Source organism: Lycorma delicatula, chromosome 10 (genome assembly GCF_047948215.1).
Source record: "Lycorma delicatula isolate Av1 chromosome 10, ASM4794821v1, whole genome shotgun sequence".
NCBI classification, from domain to species: Eukaryota; Metazoa; Arthropoda; class Insecta; order Hemiptera; family Fulgoridae; genus Lycorma; species Lycorma delicatula.
In genome coordinates, this window is record NC_134464.1 from 102,879,234 (window position 1) to 102,902,300 (window position 23,067).

The 23,067-nt window shown below is 33.8% G+C and overlaps 2 protein-coding genes across 4 annotated transcripts in view; both read right to left on the reverse strand.

Moving 5' to 3' along the window:
* Positions 1–8,773, reverse strand: part of LOC142331815 (uncharacterized) — a 69,235-nt gene extending 60,462 nt beyond the window's left edge. For 2 of the 3 annotated variants that reach the window (XR_012758097.1, XM_075377948.1), the window contains exons 1-2: positions 8,492–8,731; positions 5,036–5,067 (exon numbers count right to left, since the gene is read on the reverse strand). The gene's annotated coding sequence lies outside the window, so the exon portion shown is untranslated. Of the gene's footprint in view, positions 1–5,035; positions 5,068–8,491 lie in introns of all 3 variants that reach the window. The other variant, XM_075377949.1, reaches the window with a different exon arrangement.
* A 13,140-nt stretch (positions 8,774–21,913) lies between these two features.
* LOC142331528 (uncharacterized) overlaps positions 21,914–23,067 on the reverse strand; it is a 61,053-nt gene continuing 59,899 nt past the window's right edge. Inside the window, exon 6 of the mRNA XM_075377508.1 lies at positions 21,914–22,254. The gene's annotated coding sequence lies outside the window, so the exon portion shown is untranslated. The remainder of the gene's footprint in view (positions 22,255–23,067) is intronic.

Genomic DNA, 23,067 nt, shown 5'->3' on the forward strand with positions numbered 1-23,067 from the left:
CATTCATAAACTGTTAAGATAAACAAAATTTGCAAGAGTGAATTTTATAAGATTGTTTGTTAATATAAGACTAATGGTTAAAAAGGGTTAAAACTAACAGTTGCTTTGTTAATGGGTCTGAATACTAGTATTATACCTGGAATAAATTCCGAACGACTATATATTTCAAAACCTTCTTATGTGTAATCTGAATTTATTACTTACTACGGACATTATTATCACTATTTTATGTGTTGTTATCTACATGTTAATGTTGATTATCTTTGTTGATTATGTTATGTATTTTTGTCTGTTTTTATGTCATGCTTATTGCTTTGATTTATGTAATGTCATGTAATTATTGTTTACTACTATTACTGTATTATTACAGTAATATTATTATTATTATTTGGTTGTAATTACTGTATTAATATCTGTGTTTATTAACAGTTTTATTATTGTAATTTATTATTATTATTATTACTATTATCATTATTGTATTTATCACTACAATAAACTACACTTATATAAATATTATAAATTGTCAACAACCTCTCAATATCCTGATCGAGCCATGCAGAATGCACACCGCACACCCACATGTGACAATATGCTTATGCAAATATAATAATACCTTTAAGTTCAGTACCCTTAATGATCTTTAAATATGCGTAAAGGATTCCATAAAAAATCCCAAAAATAATGCATTTGATCATCAATTTTCAAGTTAAAGTAGTTTCAAAAAAGGCTGCCCTTTTATTTTGCGATATTACTACTGAAGCTGCTAATGAAAATTTGATATTTTTGACTATGTACATGATCAATACTGAATAGGATTTTGATATTGCAATCGAGAGATTTTCAATGAAAATTGGTTTATCTATTATCAAGGAATTTGAAGAATGAGACTGGTCAAAGACCTTTTTTAAACATATTTATCAGTATTGTATTGCTTCTTGTCCAAAAAAAATTTCTAACAATTAGTCTCTTTCTCTTTTTACTTTGATGTATAACCCAAAAAAATTACTCCATGTACTGATGTCAACACTATTGTAATCTAATTAAATAGGATTAACTGTGTGTAACTTAACAAACAAGTAGAGTTGATGTTCAGGACTTAAAATAAGACTACTTAGGGAATTTTAATTAATTTTTTCATATTTTAATTGCATATTTGTCTTTTTTTCCGTTATTTTGTTGAAAACTACAAGGGTTATTTTTTTCAAGGTCCGATCGGTCGCAAAATAAAAACCCGTGCAAAAATCAGATGACCCTTTGCGCATGTGTTGTGCAGCATCTCTAGTATGGCCTTCAATCACACCGCAACACTTCGTTTAGTTCTGAACAGCAGCTAGCACCATAAGATGTCTACAACACTAGCATCTCCCGCCAAGTGTGACGTGCATGCGGTAATTTGATTTCTTCAGGCTGAGGGGTGTAATGCGGCTGAAATTCATAGACGAATAACTAATGTGTACGGTGAAACTTCAATGAGTGACAGTAAAGTGCGACAATGGTGCAGGAACTTTAAAGCAGGATGTACAGATGTTCATGATGCAGGCGGTCAGGGAAGGAAGGAAGCGAGTGTCAACTGATGATCTCGTTGAGCGAGTGGATGAGGCAATTCGAGAAAATCATCGGTTCACAATTTCTGTATCGAGTGATTCGTTTCAGGGCGATTCAGAATAAGCGGAGAGGAATGTTGTCATCAGGCATTGTCTTTCTCCATGACAATGCTCGGCCGCACACTGCAGCTGTAACAAAGAAGTTTCTGCAGCATTTTCGTTGGGAAGTGTTTGATCACTCACCATACAGCCCGGATGGACTTGGCTCCATCAGATTTTCACCTCTTTGCTCACATGAAACGCTGGCTAGGAGAACAACATTTTGGCACAGACATCGAGCTGCAGACCAGTGTAGAAACATGGCTGAAAACACAGGCAGCTCAGTTTTATGACAAGGGTTTGGAAAGTTGGTACCACGCTTCGACAAATGTCTAAATTGGAGTGGTGACTATGTAGAGAAATAGTATAACTATGTAAGTACTTGTTACAAATAAAAAATTTTTTATTTTCACTGTGGTTTTAATTTCGTGACCGATCGAACCTTGAAAAAAAATAATAACCCTCGTACATGTAATTCAATTCTGTTTAAAGAGTATTTCTGTTCAGATAATAATCTGATATTCAGTAACAATCAATTACCTTATAGATTTATTTTAAATGAAATATTACACAAATTTTAATATCCAGCTGAGCAATCTTTTCACAGACAAACATTACCCTTATGTGAACAAAAATATTTTCATGACAAGTGTACAAGTAGATAAGGAAAGTTTCATTCTCTTGTCTACTTACATTATGTATATTATAAAGATGAGAATATTAATTATAGAATAATATTAAAAGAAGAGAACTTGAATATGGATAGTATATTATAATAAAAACAATCATCTATTTATGACCGACCTACCACCCTCACCTGTACTTTTACTTACTTCCCTTATATGTATAAAAGTTGTTTATGGTTAATATCCAGACATGAGAGTTTCACTGTATTCACAAAAAAAAAATTCCTGAAATCGCAATTAATGTATTTATTTATAAAAAGGTAAGTTTTCATGAATACTACATTCAGTTAACTTTTGTAAAGTGAAGAATCAACAAATGTTGTGTTTGTGTTAGAGTTCATCATGATTCTGCTGAGTCACATCCCTTGCATCAGTGCAAATTCACAGCGCAGCAGTATCTATATACAACACTATAACCATTACTCAAATATTAGTCACCGTATAATTAATTTCTCATATAGCAGTCACTGTAATCTAAAAATTTATATAACGTTATGTCTTCTCAGTTCTATTAAAACCCTTGGATCTTTTCATATGATCACTCTTTTATTATTGTGTTCCATTTTTGAACTTAAGGTTCAATTATTGCAAAGATTTTTGCATATTAAAAGTAATTTTATTATGTATAAAAATGAAGAGTTAGCAAGATCCAGTGGCAGAACCGTGCTTAGATTACCTCCCTTTCATTATTTACTCAACCCAACTGAATTAATTTGGGGACAAATCAAAAGTTACATAGCGTCAGAAAATACTGCTTTTAAAATAGCTGATGTTAAAAATTTAAGGTTAAAAGCCATTGATAAAACAGGCCAGCAGGAATGACAAAAGTAAATAAAACATATAACGGGCACTACTGAACTAAATTATTGGGAATTGGACTATAATAGAAAACAAAATCAAGCCTCCTGTTGTTGTATCTCTTAATACTGACAGCACTACAGATTTCTCATAATCAGATGACAAAAACTGAATGAATTTATTATTTGTTTATTATCATAGAAATTTAATCTAAGATATTAGTGAACTTTTACTGTTTGTGGAAAAGTAGCAATTTCATAATTCTTAAAAACTCAAATAAAATGTTTTACTTTCTTTAAATTTAAAATATATATATAATTTTTGTAAAATATAATAGTGTGTGGTTACTGAATATTAACATCACGTAGTTTTTCTTTTAGCATCAGGATTTACAGGAGATGCTTGTGAATCGGCCACCTGAATACTCATATGCAGTCTGTTTACTTGAACTCTAAAGCTAACTGAATAAGATATAGATATAAAACCGTCACATACTTTAAATAAAATTTTGTAAATAAATAACAAATTATAAAATAAAAAACAAAATACATTAAATACAAACAAAAGTAAAAATATTCTTTCCTTTTTTACACAAATGAAATTAAGTTCAAAGGTTAGGTCACAAAAAACAAAAGATTTAAAAATCCACCAAAAATATTATGCTGCATTTAGTTAGAAATCATGAATGAATATGAGGGGGGGATTTATTCTAAATAACTCCAGAAGGATGAAACTTTATCCTGAGAGATTACTACAAAGTTAAAATTATAAGGAATCATTTCAAGTAATTTAAAAATGGATGGATCCTCCTCCAATGCTGTATTACACATAAATTGATGATAAAAAACAAGGCAAACTTTTTCAGTATTAATTTATATTTGAATATTTCAGTAATATTTATATTTGAAAGATTAGAAGCTTTTGAAATGTGGTGCTATAGGAGAATGTTAAAAATCAGATGGGTGGATAAAGTGACAAATGAAGAGGTATTGCGGCAAATAGATGAAGAAAGAAGCATTTGGAAAAATATAGTTAAAAGAAGAGACAGACTTATAGGCCACATACTAAGGCATCGTGGAATAGTCGCCTTAATATTGGAAGGACAGGTAGAAGGGAAAAATTGTGTAGGCAGGCCACGTTTGGAGTATGTAAAACAAATTGTTGGGGATGTAGGATGTAGAGGGTATACTGAAATGAAACGACTAGCACTAGATAGGGAATCTTGGAGAGCTGCATCAAACCAGTCAAATGACTGAAGACAAAAAAAAAAAAAAAATTTATATTTGATACCCATTATAGTAACTTCATTGTTGTTATAACTTTTTTCAATATTTATTTTTAAAAAGTTTTACTTTGATTGCAAAAAACATTAGAATTCAACTAGGACAATTACAAACAAGATTAATCATTATAAAAGGTTACCATGTTCCAAGGGAAGTCAAATTTTGTTTGCTGATCAATCAGCAGCCCTACTGACTCGATTTAATTCAAAATAAATGAAAATCCATATTGGCTCAAATTAACTTGTATTGTTTCATTCTTACATCACCATTTTCTGCTAGCATATACAGATTTTAGTAAAAATAAATACTGCAATTCAACTACAGTGATGCATAATATAATTTTAACTTTATGCATGAACTCATTGTACAAGGATGTAAAATCAACAAATTTGTTTAATTCTGTCATATCAAAAGGTTAAGTTCAAGTTCATAACTCTACAATATGATAAAATTATCCACTTGTAAATACAGAATTTATTAACAATAGTAAATAAATTATTCCTGTCTTTTCATCATGTCAAATGTAATATTTTTATTAGGATATGCAAGTGGATTGCAAGTAGTTTTTTTATAGTATAAATACATCTAATGTTTAATAAAATTTCTTATAATCAGTTTAACATACCAGATTAAGCATCCTTCAGGTATAGGGAAATCCTGCAAATAAGAGACATTTTCTTCACTTTAAAATATACTCGCATATAACATGAAATACAAACTGTTAATAAAATAATGAAAAATAGATATATGTAGGTTTAAATATGTTTATGAGTATAGTTTTAATACTGTAATAAATAATTGTATGTTGTTTTTTTTATAAAATTAAACAATTTAATCAATCTATTTGATTAAGTTTTGTTTTCAATATCTGTCAACAAGTGTTTATTTTTCATTTGTAAACACCATTACTTCCTTTTCATCAACATAATGGCTGATTTAAGTTATTAAAATAATACATTGAAAGAAGAGAAAACATTAATTAACATATGAGATTGAAAAAAAAAATTACAGTAATAATAGTGTTTTTAATAAACTAATTTAACATTCATTATTTAATATGCTAGTCTTTTTTTATGAATAAACCTACTACAGTTACACATAAAGAATACGAACTCGCAGTTATGAATTAATTTATTATATAAATTTGCTAATCACCAAAGACCAAATTACTATCTGCAATAAAATTATATATTTATACATGTATAAATATCTACATTCACATAACGCATATGAATAAAAATCTTCCTAAATAATAAAACTCAATCAACCTACTGAATAATGCTTGCGTTTAAACAGAGTGTATAATGTTACAAAAATTGTCATTCTTATTTGAACACAATATGAAATTAAGATTTAAATAAAAATTATTTAATTTTAATTCATAGAATCTCTGGTTATAGTCTTAAGATCTGGCAGCTGATTTCTCCAGGTATCAGTTTTTTTTTAATGAAACTAGATTTAAATGAATGACTAATGATAATTTAATACATTACTGAGGTTGCCTAGCAAGAATTAGCCGCAATTACCTTTAATTAAATATATTGTAATTAATTTAACGAACTGTAACTATATTTTTTTTAAGTGAATTAAACGTCATTTGAAAGAAAATGATGTAAAGAATGTAAAAAAATGGTTACCAGCTCTCAGTCAACCACACCCTCCAAGTTGACATATGTAAACAGATATGTTATTGTTAATTATTTACGCTCATTGTTTACTTCGAAAAATTATATACTATATTAAAGTTTAATTTTTTCTGCACATGACAGTTGCGCTGCGTTCATGTTTATAACACGAAGCAGCACACATATTCCTTCTCTCTCATTTACACTCATCCAGACAGAAGGTAATTAATTCAAATAATGGCAACTACTATTTGTGGCCATTTTTTTACAGGCAACCATGTGTTATCAGGTACAGAAAAAATTAAACTTCAATTTAGTATATAATTTTTTTGAAAAACACGTTGAGAATAAATAATTAATAAATAACATATCTGTTTACACCTGGCAGCTTGGAGGTTGCAGCTGACTAAGAGCTGGCAACCATTCTTTTTTTACATTCTTCACATCATTTTCTCTCAAATGATGTTTAATTCACTTAAAAAAAGAAATGTAATTGCAATTCATTAAAATAAATTATTTACAATATATTTATAATTAAAGGTAATTGCAGCTAATTTTTGCTAGGCACCTGGCAGTAATGTATAAATTATAATTAATCTTTCATTTAAATCAAGTTTCATTAAAAAAAAAAACTGATAACTGCAGAAATCAGCTGCTGGATAATGAACTATTATGAGAAAATCTGAGAGTGTGAACTGCAGGCATGAAAGATTTACTGTATATTAAATACTTAAAATAGATAATAAAAGAAACTATTCTTATACTAATGGACTAAACTTTTTAATTCTTTATCTGGTGACATACAATGAATTGAAATATTTATAATTGATGTCATATTCAAATAGTAGAAGGGTGTTTACCTCTTTCTCAAAAATTATCTTTAATAGATGTGTTTCTCTTAGACTTAAACTACGTAACTGTGTGAAATAGCATTCAAAATGTTCTCTTGCAATAACGTGAGATTTTTTATTGTTTCATTTGGCACTTCTTTTAATTGTAAACATCAGTGGGCAAATCAACAATATTATCCAGTCAGACAAAAAATAAGGAGCAATAGTAAAAGCACTTGGTTTAGCATAAATCATTATTTGCTCAACTAAATGATGCTAAACTTATAAAAAATATTTCAGCCTTTGTATAGCTGAGTAGGTTCAGAACTTAAGCCATGGAAATGTTTATCTAAGTGTATTTTTATTAAATACCCCTTCAAAATTGTATGAATAACCATTACTCTTTGATTACTTCAACACTTCAACACTTCACTCTTGTAAGTTTTGGATACATAACCCAATATTTTACACTGGTTATGAAAACTGAATTATGGGCTATCTTATAAATTTAACTTTTAAACTGGATACCAGGAGAGACAATACTTTTCTTTATTTGCTTATGTGAGAACACGAAAAACAACTTACTTACACAAACCCTACAAATTAAGTCCACCGATTTCTTGCATCAATGTAATACATAAATCAATCCAATTATAATCCATTGTAATCCAATTAGACCACAGATACTTCAAATTGCTTTATTTTTATTTCACAAGGATATGTGAGTAAATAATAACAGGGTACTTTTCCTCTTATTTTCACAACTAATATTTTCTTCAGTTGTTACTTGAAAAGACATGAATTTTAATTAGAGATACAATAGAAAACATTCTGTTGATTGGTGTGAAAATAAAATTAGAAAATGTAGATGAACTAGTACATCTTTTGTAAATCTTTTTAACACTTTTTCCAACTTATATGGTATGTTTTAGAAATAAGTGAAGAGACAACTTTTCACAACATCTTGTAATGTATTCTTTTTAAGTTATAACTTCATTAAACTTTTCAAAAAAATGCAGCTAATGTCTAAATGATATGTTTAGGGAAGATTAAGAGTCTTCCCTAAATACATTTCTGAATACATATTCAGAAATATGTATTAATAGAGTATTTTTAGATATTTGAGAAATAAAAGATGTTAATTCGTAAAATTGAACTTAGTTTTAATAAAACCAAGTTCAGTTTCACAAAAATAAAAAAAATATTATTTTTTCTTTGTAACCATACACATAATTGATAAACATCATCGTCTATCAATGCTTCACACTTTCACGTACAGTTACCACGGTACCAGAATTTTAGTCCCGCAAAACCACTCAATGCGTAACAATAATTAAGATTTTATTGATTTCTTCGGTGATTAATTCAGTAAATCGGCTAAGTGTATGGTATACTATAATAAATAATCTAAAGAACTGTCATAGTAATTATGGAGAAAAAAAAACATAAAACTCACTAAAAAAGCAACAGAGAATGTACGCTTTAAAAGTATATTTTAAAAATATGAGGTTTACTAAACTGTATTAGAAAAAGTATAACACATTTGCAGTTTGATACATAAAGACGCTATTTAAAACAATTATCTAAATGTATAATTACTACTACAAAATAACTTAAATGTGATACCTTACAAATCCATGGCATAAAAAATCTACGGAACCTCTAAAAAGATGGCGACTGAAATTTACATCAAATAAATAAACAATTTCCACTAACGTGATTTATCATCTACGCTGGCTTTAACTAGCTTTAACTTAACTATTACATTCTTATAATCTCCGGCGACGTAGTACTGACAGGCTAGCCAACTGAAACACAGCACTTGGCTAGAGACATCACTAACAGCTAAAAATACATTACATTCATTTATTTTCTGTTAGTTTATGTCGGCGAAACACAAATTAGCAATTTCCGCAGATCATCCATACGAAATGAGGTTAAAATTTTTAATCATATGACGTAACGAGTCACTTCGAAATACATAGAAACAGCTACAAAAATATTTTCCATGTAATTACGTACTACAAAAAACCAAGCAGTTTTGAAGAGGTTTGATATCTCTTCCCTTTCAGATCCTCTACATCCCTTTAAACAAAAAAAATGAAGAAAGATTAAAAGATTACGATATTCGTACTGTTATTTTCGACAATAAAAAACTTTCTTAAGGAGCTAGAAGAAATTCTGATTTCATACAGATACATCCCTCTACTTCGAAGCCAAACCTTAGCCATCCTTCAAACAAAAAATGGGAAAACATGTTATGTCTTGAAGGTAAGACTCGTGTTGAAAAATAGGATTCAGAATGCCTTCGGTATTTGAATTAAATACAAAATTCCATTTTAAACCAATATTTAATTCTTAGATAGGACGCATTTTGAAGAAAATCCGGATCAAAGTGGGTTAACAATTTTAACTTTTCTCACAGTGTTTTGATTTGTAGCCAAGTAAAAAACGCTTAACGTTTTGTGTAAGATTTCAAATCCTTCTCCTGGTTTTTTAGACCTTTTTTTAACATAAAATATTAAGCAGGAGGGAGCATTATCGCTTTTGTTTTTTTTCTAAATTCAATCATTCAAAAGATCGCTTAAAGAATACATTTTAATTTAACGGTTAGGCTTAGTAGTTTTCATACACTGCAAAAAAAAAAGAACTTTGCGAAAAATATGCATTAAATTTATTTATTTTGTGTTTGATATTTATGTCTGTGAAACACAACATTAGCGATTATCTAGCTCTAGGCCGCTAACAATATTACGGAAAGAAATGCTTGCTATCAAATTCAAATCGATAAAATAATACAAGGTATAATTAAATAAAAATTATTTTTTTATAATAATTTACAATAAGTGTAAACAAACGTAAAAAGACAACAGATTACGGTAATTATGAACTTAATATAAAAAGAGCTAACACAATCAAATATATTGAAAATCTTTAAAAAATGCTTCATTTTTTGAATGATAAAACGTTAAGACCTAAGCTGAAAGTTTTCGTATTTGGTATGGTACATGGACAAATCATTATGAGTTACATTTCTCCTACATTACATCTGGTCCGAGTCAATCCAGTAGCGAAGATTGATTTCGTCAATAAAAAATACATTAAATTAAATATTTGTATAATTTTGAACATTACAAAACTCAGTTCCGTGCTGCTACGCAGCGTTATTATTACAAATGTTATATATTTTTAAAAAGTGGTTAAAAACCTATTCCATTTACAACACGTCTCACATCCAACCTCTTGTTTTTCTCTTTTGTTTCCTACAAAGGTAAAATGCATACTTAAAACCTATTCAGATGTTCTACTAGACGGATCTAGTTTGCAGATATGTCATCAATCATCGACGGACCTTCAAACTGATTTTCCTGCGAGTAATGATAACCTCGGAAAGTTCCTCAGTTAAATAATACACGAGGATTTTTTTAGAAATTCTCAGAGGAAATCAAATTTGGGATCTCATGTCGCTTCTTGACATATCTGGGAATCAACTTAAAATCAAAAGACAAAACAAAAAAAATCAAATTATCAACTTTTAAGTTTATTTTTATATATTTTGAACCATTGCTTTTTTATTATAAAATTTATCTGGTCATTTCGAGCAAAATAAAAAAAAAAATCAGTCCAATCCAACCAATACAACGCCCAGACGAACGGTAAAGAGGTTCTCTGCCCAATTTTTTTTTAATGTGTAAGATTCCGAATTGAATATGCGGTAGCCTCTCGGCCTTTCATCCGGAATTCCATGTTCGAATCCCGAACAGGCAAGGCATATTACATACGCTACAAAATTGCATTTCCAAATTCCCACGGACAAGCCTCAGGCTTAAATGGGAATTAATTTTCTTCGGTAAAAAAAATTAACCTTGAGCTGGAAAACCAAAATGTCTACTATCGGCCTAGAACGTACACTCAAGTTTGCGACTTTATAAAAACGAAACCGTCAATCAGATTTCAAAGTAACTGCACCAATTATTACATTATTTTAAGCTGAATTTAGTGATATTAAACTTTTTGTTTTTTACTAATTTTTAAGATATGTTGTATCTGTGAGAACGAAAAAGGTACCTTTTTGAGCTTTCTTTTGCGTACCTTTGAATTTAATCACTTGTTTCTGAAAAATCCACCGGAAAATTGTGTTCAAATTGTAACAAAACTTATCTCATTCTAATGCCATGGCACCTACAAAATTTCGGTATCTAATCAATTTTAGATAATTCCGTTTACAATCAAATTAGCTATATCTATACGACAAATCTTTTGTTCGTTACCTTCATCGCTATTTCAAAGTGATAAAAAAAATATTACTTATTAAGAATTTACTATTAATGATTATTTGCTAAAAATTCGTTGTTTTAGTAAGCAACTGAAAGAGGGAGAAATCGTTGTTCAGGATGTCAGTTCTTTTCCTTTTGTGATTAACGAACGGTCCTACATTACTAAACTTTATGTATAACGCTACATGACAGTATAAATCTGTTGCGTTACCTAATAATAGAATAACTCATGTGTTTTGAGATAAAAAAAGTAGGTTTTCTATCATTAATCATTATTATAGTTATATTAAATTTTTATAAAATAAAAGATAAAATAGAATAAATTTATTCAATGGGCAGCTGATTCATATTGCTTTAATAGCTTAGAAAAGGCGTATGACAATATTTCCATTAATAATTAACAGAAGAAGTTGATGGAATTGGAGCAAATTTGAGTTTAGTATATGCGTATGAGTAATACTCAGTAAGAACTGATCTGAATTTTGGAGAGTAAATTATACTAGGCGTGAATAAGGCTAGGTATTTAGGGGTTTAATTTGGTTGTTTAATAAAGAAGAAAATAGCCATACTGAAGTTGCAAAATGCATAACTAAAGAAAAGATGATTGTTAGAGCCTTAAATTCTATTTGGTGGAATAAAAAGATCACCAGAGATACAAAGAAAATAATGTAACGCATCATAGTTCAATACGATATTGTATAGAGTAGAAACATGAGTATGAAAAAAGGTTAAATCGAAATTACTGACAAAAGAGATGAGTGTATGGAAGAATGGAAGAGAAGTATGAAAAGTGTTAAACTGGGTAGAGCTAGGAATGACGATATAAGAAGAAGCATACAGGTGGAAAGAGATATTACGGATGATATTCGGCACAGACAGTTGAGGTGGTTTGGCCATATGAGTAAGTGAATGTGGTTAAAGACTTCCTAACAGGGTTTTGTATCACCAATGATTGGGCAGCGCCTAAATGACGGTAGACGCCCCCGTTGGTATAGTATTTCGAGATGTTAAAAATTTTTAGATTTTCTACCCACGAGAAGAGGGTGTGACAAACAGCGCTGTCTTTGTGGCGCTTGTGGATGTTGAATCAGAGGTGATGTTTGAACAGGTCAAAATGGCGTTGGACAGAGTACGCGTTAAGGATACTAGTGAGGACCTTACATTCTGTGCCCCCAGTGGTGAATTTCGGGACACCCTGAGTAAGATCATCGTTTTTTTTGGTCTCGTAGAGATAGAGACTTTACAAAGAAATTCCCCGTGTTTCTAATTGGAAGGGATCGAAGGAAGGAGGTCTTTCGCGGTCCAACCACCTCGATTGTGACAGTACGGAAGGATGGGATTACGTACGCTGATCTCTTGTGTCAAGTGAACACCAACCTGGGTTCGGATTTGGCTGACGATACACTTTCAGTTCGGAAAGTGGGAACTGACAGGTTGGAGATAAGGGTCCGACAGAGTAGCACGATGAGAGAGAGGATGTAGTTAAGAGGCTGGGAGAAGGACTCACAGAATCCGTAGTGAGTGAGAGACCTTTCGGCAGCCGATTGGTTGCCTGTATCGTGAAAGATGTGTTAGTAGATATAACATCTGATGAAGTCGAGGAGGCAGTGAACCAACCCTAGAGGAGGGTTCTCCGGTGCGGGTGGTGTCCCTACGTCTTGCCTTCGGAGAAAGAAAACGGCGACGGTTCTTGTAACGCAGATTGGAGCTGAGAGACTGATAAGCCAAGGACGGATTAAAGTGGGTTGGCATCCCTGCAGAATCGAATTACAAGGCACGACTTCCAAGTGCTACAAATGCTAGGCCTCGGGTCACCAGGTGTATGATGGTCAGGATCGCCGTAGTTTACTTTAATTATGGTGGGGATGGACACCAGGCGAAGGATTGTTCCTTCGCCAGACAAAAGTTTCAGACAAAAGGCGACCTTTTGTCTGAAACGAAGAAGGGTCCACAATTCAATTTATAATTGAATTGTGGATGGAGAAGGGTTTCCTATGATTTGGTATGGCGAGAGGCCTTTAAACTTGGTATGGACTTCATCTTGTTATCAGAACCCAATGTTAAGGCAGTTGAGGCGAATGGCTGGTATTTAAATGAGATGAGTGACGTTGCAATACGGAATTTTTCAAACCAGTTTGCGATCATATCCGTAACAAGAGGAAGGGGAATGGTTGCCGGTGACTTTGACGGCCTGTGTATTACGTTTCTGTTATATCTCTGAATTGTGGGAATGATGCCTATCAAGACTTCTTACCGGATTTAGAGTTTCTTTCGTCGGGCCGACAGGCTAACAGTATTGTCTGGTGATTTTCACGATGAGAACTACGAACTGGGCGGCTTGGCTCGACTGGTCGGGGTTGTCATTTGGCTGCGTTATTGGGATCGTGCGACCTGATTCTCGCGATCGGGCCCTGGTGGCTCGCGCAGAAGAGGGCAACGTGCTACGTTACATGAAGAAAGGCGTACCACAGGGCTCTGTTTTAAACCCGCTACTCTGGGATACTGCATTCGATGGAGTGTTGCGGCTAGTTTTTCCGGCGGATGTTACTTTATGGCTTACGCCGATGATTTGGTTATGATGGTGGCTGGAGATACGGATACTGAGGTAAAGCAGTGGCGAATTCCGCAGTCGGACGAGCTGGTGATTGGCTTCGGCACAGGGAACTGGCCTCAGCACCTGGGAAAACCTCTGTCATGACGATTGCAGGTCGTAGGCGGATTCGGCGACTCTCTGCGATTGTGGAGGGTGTAGGAATAGAGGAGTCTCCTTTTGTGAAATATTTAGAAGTGTGATTCTCTCTATCAGGCGTATTCTTAAAGCATCTGGACAATGTAAGAGGGACGGCAGAGCGTGTCATAAACAACCTACGACTGATGGAGGCGACTCTTGGTCCTCGGGCCTCGAAACACCAATTACTGATGACTGCGGCTACAGCAGTTTTGTTGTACGCTGTCCCCGCCTGGTTTTCAGCCCTGAGTGTAAGAGGAATGTGAACAAGCTTTGATGTACGTGTGTGTGTTCTGTAAATAATAAATCTTTGTTTGTTACATTACTTACTTGTTTACTTTATTGATAACCAAAAATAATAATTACAATAATATGATTCTACTAAATTTAATACTACAATAACTTTGTTTTGTCCTTTAAAAATATATTTATGCTTATTTCGATGTATTTATACGCTATATCCGTTCCGTCCTTTAATTTCCTGACGCCGCCGCCCCAACACAACAGCAAGCCGACCGCTACCGGATTGGGTTTCAAACGACAACGGGCTAAAAAGTCGCAGGTCCGCCATTCGTATTTTATCATACGGATATTAAAGGCACGCTCGTCGGGAAACACCTCTCTGTTGCTTAACACGATTAGGGGGGGGGGGGTCTTTTCCATGATCTTCGGAGGATGGTTAACCTGTACCTCCAGCTGATCGCCGGCCATGATCTGTTTGACGCCTTTATTGCAATAGATATTATATATATAATAATGTTTGACTTTGCGCAGAGCCAATTTAACTATTTTATCGGAATCGTCTAGCTCCTCAGTGACGGTCGAATCCAACCAAAAGGAGCTGGACAGCAGACGTTCCGGCGGGGACATGGAGTATTTTACAATGAAAGATACAAGCTCGCTGAGAGCTACTCTTTTCGGTTTTCGTTTCTAGCCGGTCTATTCCCTCCATCACCGTGTTCAGGAACAGCGACATCATCCGACTGCCCTCCTACAGGGCCACCTTCCCGCGCACGGTGGCAGTCCGCCACCACTCGCGGGACGGAATCGATTGTATCTTGTCCATAGGACACAGATCGAATTTGAGGAGGTGAGATCCACTCATCGTTTCCGAGGACCAGGGGTAGGACTGTCCGCTCTTCTGCATATAGATACTGGACGATACGGATCCAGTTCTCTTTTGGAGCTGGCAGCAGCGAACAGAGTGGCGATGTCTAACCGTCTTTCGGTAATACTTCCGTATGCTACACCTGCAGGTGGATCTCTGGTAGCTGCAGGTGTGTAAGATGTGGAGGTGCTCCCACTCTGGGTTGTCGGTTGTATGCCGACAGACGAGCACGAAGACGTCGTCCCCTGGTCTGAATTTCCGGACCCGAGCGAGCTGACCGCAAATTCCCGAAAGAATTCGATTACACTCAGCATCACCTCGTATCGGTACGATTTCCGAGAGAAGAATAGAGCGGGATGCTCTGCCGGCAAGTCGCTCAATAACGTTGTACCATAGGGTACAGGTTTGAGGGACTGCAAGACGATCAGGATCTGTTAAATGATCTGGGACACCTCGTACGGGATTTTCTTCATCCTCGCTACATAGGTATTCCTGATCGTCTGCAACTGGCTTACCATTATCTGGGGCAGCAGCGACACTATCATCATCAAACTCAGCAGCTCGTTGTCCGTCTTCGTTGCCTTCTCCGATTTCTTCGGAGCCGGAACTACGATCGACTTGCGGTCGTCCGTAGATCTCTTGGAAGATTTGCCGGAGCCGTTCGTCGTCGTCTTCTTGAACGTGATTCTTCTCTTGCTCTTGCCGGTGGCGGTCGTCTCCTCCTTCAACGCCGCCTCAGTCTGCTCGACGATGCGTTGCAGCGACGACAGAGTCGCCACCTCCGGTTCCTGATGGGATGTCGTTTCGTCGTCGCTTGCCTGTATTATTTAGCATTCTCGGGCAGCTGGGTGGCGTCGTCGTCGCTGCTGGACAGTATGTGGTCCCTGCCCTCCCGGCTTGCAACGTATCTGTCCTCGTCCCTGAAGCTGGTCGCCTGATCGCCGTGCTGTAATGTTTTCCGTCTCTGTTGTTTTAATTAAATCTTCGATGGTTTGCATCTTATATGCGGTTTTATCGGTTAAGACGATCTTTCTGTCTGACAGATTGACGGCCAAATGCAACTGTCGCATGTGTCAGCGGTTATGCCGCGGTATTTATAACGCGAAGAGAGGAGACGTCGAACGGGAGAGGTTTAAAGAGACGAAGGAGCCGTATAGGCAAACGTGTATCGGAGTAGAAATGAAGTCGCCGATAAACTTTATACGCTTTCACCCGGCTACCGTCCCCACCACCCGGTTCTAGCGAACCGGTCACTTGTTCGGATCTTTATCCCGAAAGGGAAAAGATCCAGCTTCGCACCGAACCCCATAGCCGCTAATGTATCGGAAGTTCGAAGCGAACTTCACTCCACAGGCAGGCAACTCTGAAGATCATCGCGGGATACTGATCTGAGGTTGCACTAGTTATTGCGGGCGTTTCCCCAATATATATACAAGCAGTTTATAGGAAGAGGATTTATGAAGGATGTCACGAAAGGAAACAAGAGAATCTTCATCGAGAATGGCAAAAGCCTGGAAGGCCTCCCCAAAGATGACGTCGACAAGAATCTTGATTCCCCGGATTGATGGCTGGCTGGATAGAAAACACGGTGATCCGATGTATTATACTACTCGACTTTTATCAGGGCATGTTGGTTTTGGAGAATATTTGTTTCGTTTTCACCGACGTGAATTCTTGAACTGCGTTTAATGTGGGGAGTATAACGATTCCCTGAGCCACACTTTCTTCATATGCGAGAAGTGGAGTGAACTGAGGCGGACCATGCGGTTGGGTTTTCAGACCGAGGGATCTGATGTGGACTTTATGTTGAAAGAAGAAAGAAATTGGAAGAGGGTAGAAGACTGTGATATTTGTCTTCCGGCGGAAAGATGAAGAGTTCCCGAGGTGGGCGAGCCAGTAGGCGCTAAGGGGAAAAAAATAAAACCCAAAAAATAATCCCGACTCCTGATGGTGGTTCCTGGGAACAGCATTGCTGGGCTCAGTTCCATCACTGGGGGTTTAAGGCAAAGGGTGAAAAAAAACATCCGCACCCAGCACGCCGACCTGTCATGTTAGACTTACAGCCGGTAGGGGGTGAGGCTCATTAACAGTCGGAGGGACACCCCTTGAGATTGGTTTGTCTGGCATTTCTCCCATCACCACCCCATTTGGTCGCCCTGAAGCACAAAACCGAATGTCTGTACCACAAACAGCTACTGTTCCTCAAAACAGTTTAGCGACCAATATCATAATTAGCTCCTAGAGCTTACCTAACGGCGTGAGCAGAATAAGCATGTTGCACTACAACAATCTCTTGCATGAGACTTGTCATCTATTAAAATGGGTAGGTGCACCCCGTCTACATACTAAAATATATGACCTGTCATATATACCAGTCCAGGGACTTCGTCGTTAGCAACGGAGCTAACCCTGAAGAAGGTCTTGGACCCGCGGAGGGAAAAGATCCAAGTCTCCCAGGTTACTAAAACAAAGAACCACAGTGTCATCTTGAAAGTCATAAGTAAGCAGCCGCTGGATGTTGACATTCTAACAAGGAATGGGCTGAAGGTATTCTGACAAGGAGGCCGCAGATATTGGTATATGATATGCTAAGGGCGACAAGGGTGGAGGAGCCTGAAATCCTCAGGGCCGTGAACGGGCAAATCCTACATTGGATATGTCTGTCGAGGATTTCCTTCGGGAAACCAAGGTGGTCAGGCAGCTAGGTACGAAGGAAGCCCCAAAGTGTCACTGGGTGTTCACACTCACCAAAGCCACTTTCCAACAAGTTGGAAAGCAACCCCAGCTTAGGCACCCCGAGAACAGTCTGCCAAGCGGCTCTCTTATGACAGGCAGCAGATGATAGAAAATATCCGGGTCAAGTTGGTCAATCCTCGGTGCCTTTCTCAGTGCCATTTGAGAAACCACTCGGTCTATATCTACGGGTTTCACAGTCCGTACGCCAGGGAATGGTGTCTCACCTGCCCTAACACCGACTTCTGCTTTACCCTCCGGAGCATCCGGAAACAGAGTATCCAGGAACACCAGGTATGGTGTCACAGATGTGAAAGTGTGGTCACGACCACAAAACCTGCATCTAAAACTGGACAGCACGTGCAATGGCTTTGGCTGGTAACATGACTTTGCTAGCTGCCTGGGGTTGCGCTGCAACTCACACAAGGAGTCTTGCCAAAACTTAAGTTTGGCTTCCTTGATGGCATGAACAAGCTCATTATGGGCACTGGTAGATCTGCAGACATTACACAGGTAAGCTTTGCAAAAATAAATTACCTAGACATTAAAGAATGTTTTATATCATCAAGCCAATGTGTAATGCAGAAATACTTTTTTTTTAGTTAATTCAGTGTTAGTGTATGTTTTAACAATTTGGGGAGGTACTTGTCTTACAGCATTGAAACCACTTGTTACACTACAAAACTTATTTGTTTGACTTATAAGAAATAAAAGCCAATTAGAGCACAATAAACCTCTTTTTGTTTCTCTAAGAATATTACAATTTAGTAACATGTATATTTATGAAGTACTTAAGAGTTTTTTTAAATAGAAATACTAATGAAAGTTATACAAAACATACTGAGGTGGATTTTAGAAACAAATTGGATGTCCCTGTACCTAAACCTAGATTGACAATTTTCAAAATGTTTTACACTTCTAAGGGACAAAATTTGTTTAACTTATTACCAGAAACCAAAAAAAAGCATTAAAAATTAAAAGAAAGTTTTTAAAAGCTTTGCAAGAATTTCTTTTACTATTGGACACTAATAGCCAAGTTTTATAATACTTTGATCTAGTTTCTATTCACTTACCTTTTCGCTTCATTAGTGTGGTGAGTTTACCTTGTTTTATTTGTTGTTGTATTTCTGGAAATATTATAAAGTTAAATAATTACAATTTAAGTAATAATTACATAAACGTGTATATATATATATATATATATATATATATATATATATATATATATATATATATATATATATATATATATATATATATATATAGATAAAAATAATATCATACTGATAAGGGAAAGTCATATTGAGATGACCTTATGTAAATATATATATATATATATATATATATATATATATATTGATTATATAAAGTACGGTAACTTTATTTTATGAAATAATTCTTTGGTTGGCCACAACTCCAACTCAATGAATTTACTGTAGAATAAATAATATAAGTACTACCCCCACAGGCTGAGGTCTTGGGATCTATTTTATTAATCTCTAAATTTAAAACAGTTTGTAAAATTGTATTAGACTAATAAAGATTAAACAAATAAATTACAAATAGATAATAATATTAACAAATTTTTCAATAATATATATACAAATTGAAGAAAATTACATTTTTCACTTATTGTGATAATGTAAAAAATATTAGCCTAAGCAGAATAAAGTGGGATGAAAACATTTTTGGTCAAAGATATTGAACTGTAGTCATGAACTTAAGTTGTTTCTGAAGGTGAAATTCAACACTTAACAGATAGCAGACAGTATGAAAAAGAGATACAATACAGTACTTTACAGACAAATCTCATGTAGGAATGATCCTACATAAGTATGAGATTTGTTAAAAAAATTGGACTTTCTATAAAAAAAACAAAATTTTATTGAATATTTTTAGTATTATATAATTACTCTTCTTCAATGTATTCTCTCCCCTATTCAACACAGAGTTTTTGAAATCCCCATTCTATTCAAAATTGCTTTCAGGATATTCAAACTGCAAATTTTCTTTTATATACTATTATCTCAAACCTCAATTCTTTTAATAGCAATTCTAATTCTGCAAATAAAAAAGTCAGCAGAGGCTAAGTACGTGAGTACTGTAGGTGAGGTAAAACACTAAGCAAATTTTTTGTATAAAGCTCGCAAATTAGCAGTGATATGTGCAAATTGGCACATTGTCATGGTGAAGGAACCACAAAAGTTGTCATGCTAAAGTTCAGATCTTTCATTTTTCACATTTCTACATAAATGTACGATGACCTCTAGGTGTTGCTGATGGGTGACTGTCAGTCCTGCAGGAAGAAACTAATAGTGAACAACGCTTTACAGTAAAAAAGAATGCTGACATCACATTTGTGTTTGAAAGACTTTTTCGGTCTTTGTGATTATTTTCTGACCCACTGCAATGACTGAGACTTTGTTTCCATACCATTTGTCACTGCTAGTTATTATCATTGTAAATAAGATTTCATCACCTTTCCTAATTTTTCAGTTAGGATTTTCCAACATGAATCCACTGAAATCCTAGTCTTTCATGTCCAGTTATCATCAATCTGACTTCATCAAATTGTATAATTTTTGGTAAATTCTCAATCACTTTTAAAATGCCTGAACCATTAAAATCATTGTGTGTGGCTTAGTAATTGATTTCCATAAGCCTTTTGAATGATTTTATATTTTGGTAAAATTTTTGGAAAGTTTAACACACACCTTCCTTTCAACTCTTTGCTGGTGCAAGTCATTCATCACAAAATCACCAAAGGCACAAAAATTTAGTCTTGTAATTCTAGATCTTATGATTACAAGATAATAATAATAATAATAATGCTTTTAAAAAAGAGACTTTTGTAATATAAGAAGGTGTATTGCTGTTAGTGATTTATTTAAATAACGCTAAAATAATATGGTTACAAAAAAAGATTCCTCATTTTGGTTAGTTTAATGCGGCATGAGGGCGAGGTTAATATTCATAAGAAAGAATTTGTAATGTTTAGATATAGTAATATAACAGGGATGATAACATAATATCATATTAATGGGAAGTAAAGTTCTTTAAAATATTCAATTCCTTACTATAAAATGGTGTAAATATGAATGAGATAATTTCATGGCAAAAAATAACTTTGTAAAGGCCATGATAATAATAAACAGGATAGATATGATGAGTTTAAGGATGGATGTTTATAAAAACTAAAAAAATAAAATAAAAAGATGAGGTATTAGAATGCTCACTTGCATTTGAGTTTGTGAACTAATAAAAGTTATCTTCTCATTTTTGATAATAGAACATCAAGGATGTGAAATAGAAAATGAATTTTACTGGTACAATGGGTGAAGAGTTAATTAACAATATCGCACTTTAATTTTAAAGAATATGAAATTTCACCTTGGCAAGCTCTGTGATGGATGTGGTGACATTTCAACCTTTCATCCAGAAGGTTCTGGGTCGAAATCTCAATCAGGCTTGGAATTTCTCAAATACTACAAAATATATTACCCATTTATAAAAAACTAGGTAACTAATTGAAATTGATTTAGGCTATGATCAATTCATGAATAAATAAACTTTTGATTTATAGTAGTCATACTTGGATCATAAAATAATTTGTTAAAATTAAATATTGATAATAAACAAATAATAAGAATTCAAAACTAGTTACGAGGTAATCTGTAATAAAATCATGTTTTAAAGGTAACATCATATTGGGCTAATAGGTATACTTAATGTTTAAAAATAGCAAGAAATATATGTAAAACCACATTTCTAAGATTATATTGTTTCATACTCATCAATCATTCAAGAATTGTGAAATACAATTAAATTAATTTATCAGTAGATTGATAGTGCAAGGAGGAAGCCTGTAGTAATCTACTGTTCTATTTAAATATGTTTATTCAGTTAGAATATCCATTTAAAAAAATCATGTCAAATGAAATAAAAAATGTTCAATTTAAAATCATTCTATTTTTATTTGCATGTAATGCAGGATTACGGAAAATGTTTTAAATTTGACATACTTTTTTAACTAATCAAATATTCATTACAATTCTTTTTGAGCAAATTTATTGAAACTTAATTACTTAGGCTAAAATTATAAAGAGTAATCAAAATCTGGTTTAAACATGGATTTATACATCTTTATAATAACAAAACATTAATAATCACAATATTACAAACCAGTTAAAGTTCTTTATAAATTTATAGTTTAGCAATATAGAAATTTAAATTAGTACAAAATATGAAACTAATTTAAAAGAAAAATAAATCAAATAAATTAAAATAATATAGTCAAATATTTCAATACTTGGTGTATAGCTGAAATAAAACAGAATACAAATCTCAGCCAACCTATATAATGAAAATATATATTTATTTGTATTCCAAATACAATTTCTGAATTACTATTGTTTAAAACAAAGAGCAGTTTAGTGTAATCAAAGCTTCCATGGCAGAGCCACCACTATAAAACTTGCAGTAAAAATGTATTTTCTTGGTTTCCATACCATTCTTTATATAACCTATTTGATGGTCAATGTATCTGGAATTATTGATAAACAAAAGAATCAAAAGTTATTTCTGGACCAGAAAACTGAGTAGGTAAGCTTATGGCTCACCTATGATTGTCATTAGATTTAGAATGGGGAGGAAGACATTCATTGCTAATTAAGGTAGATATAAAACCTGTATAACTTTGGCATTGTATCCTCCACATTCCTATAATAATGCTGTCTACGACAGGTTTACTTCACATCTCCCCTGAGAGCTCTCTAGATATGCTAACGTAGAGGTTTTCCAGAGCTTTATGTTTTTAAATGAAAGTTTAATTTCTAAATGGATTTTTAATTGTAGTAATTAAGACAGTATGGGACCGGACTTAAAAATAATACTATTACAAAAAGAATATAAAAACAGAAATAGTCTAGAAATTTTATTAGACGTGCATTAGCACCAGGTAGGTTATGCAGGTGCAATGTTAAAAATGTACTTTTTTCTTTAGTTATGAAAATAAAATCATACTAAATGGACTGTAATGAATTTTACGGATTAATTTTAAAAATTTCCATGTGAACGTAAAATAGCACAATCTATGTGAAATAAATATAATAAACACTGGTATTGAATTTGTTATGTTCAGGATGGTAATTATCAGTACTGAATATATTTATGAATACTTTCTAGATGCAACATACTGTGATTTTATTATAACACTAAATGAATTTGCTTACTGTTCATTAAACAGTCTACGTTATACAACAAAAATAATCACAGAGGTACACAAATTATTAGCTTCAACACCAGTTTTATTATTTTTTTTTTAATAGTTTTTCATATATACAAATTAGAATTGTAA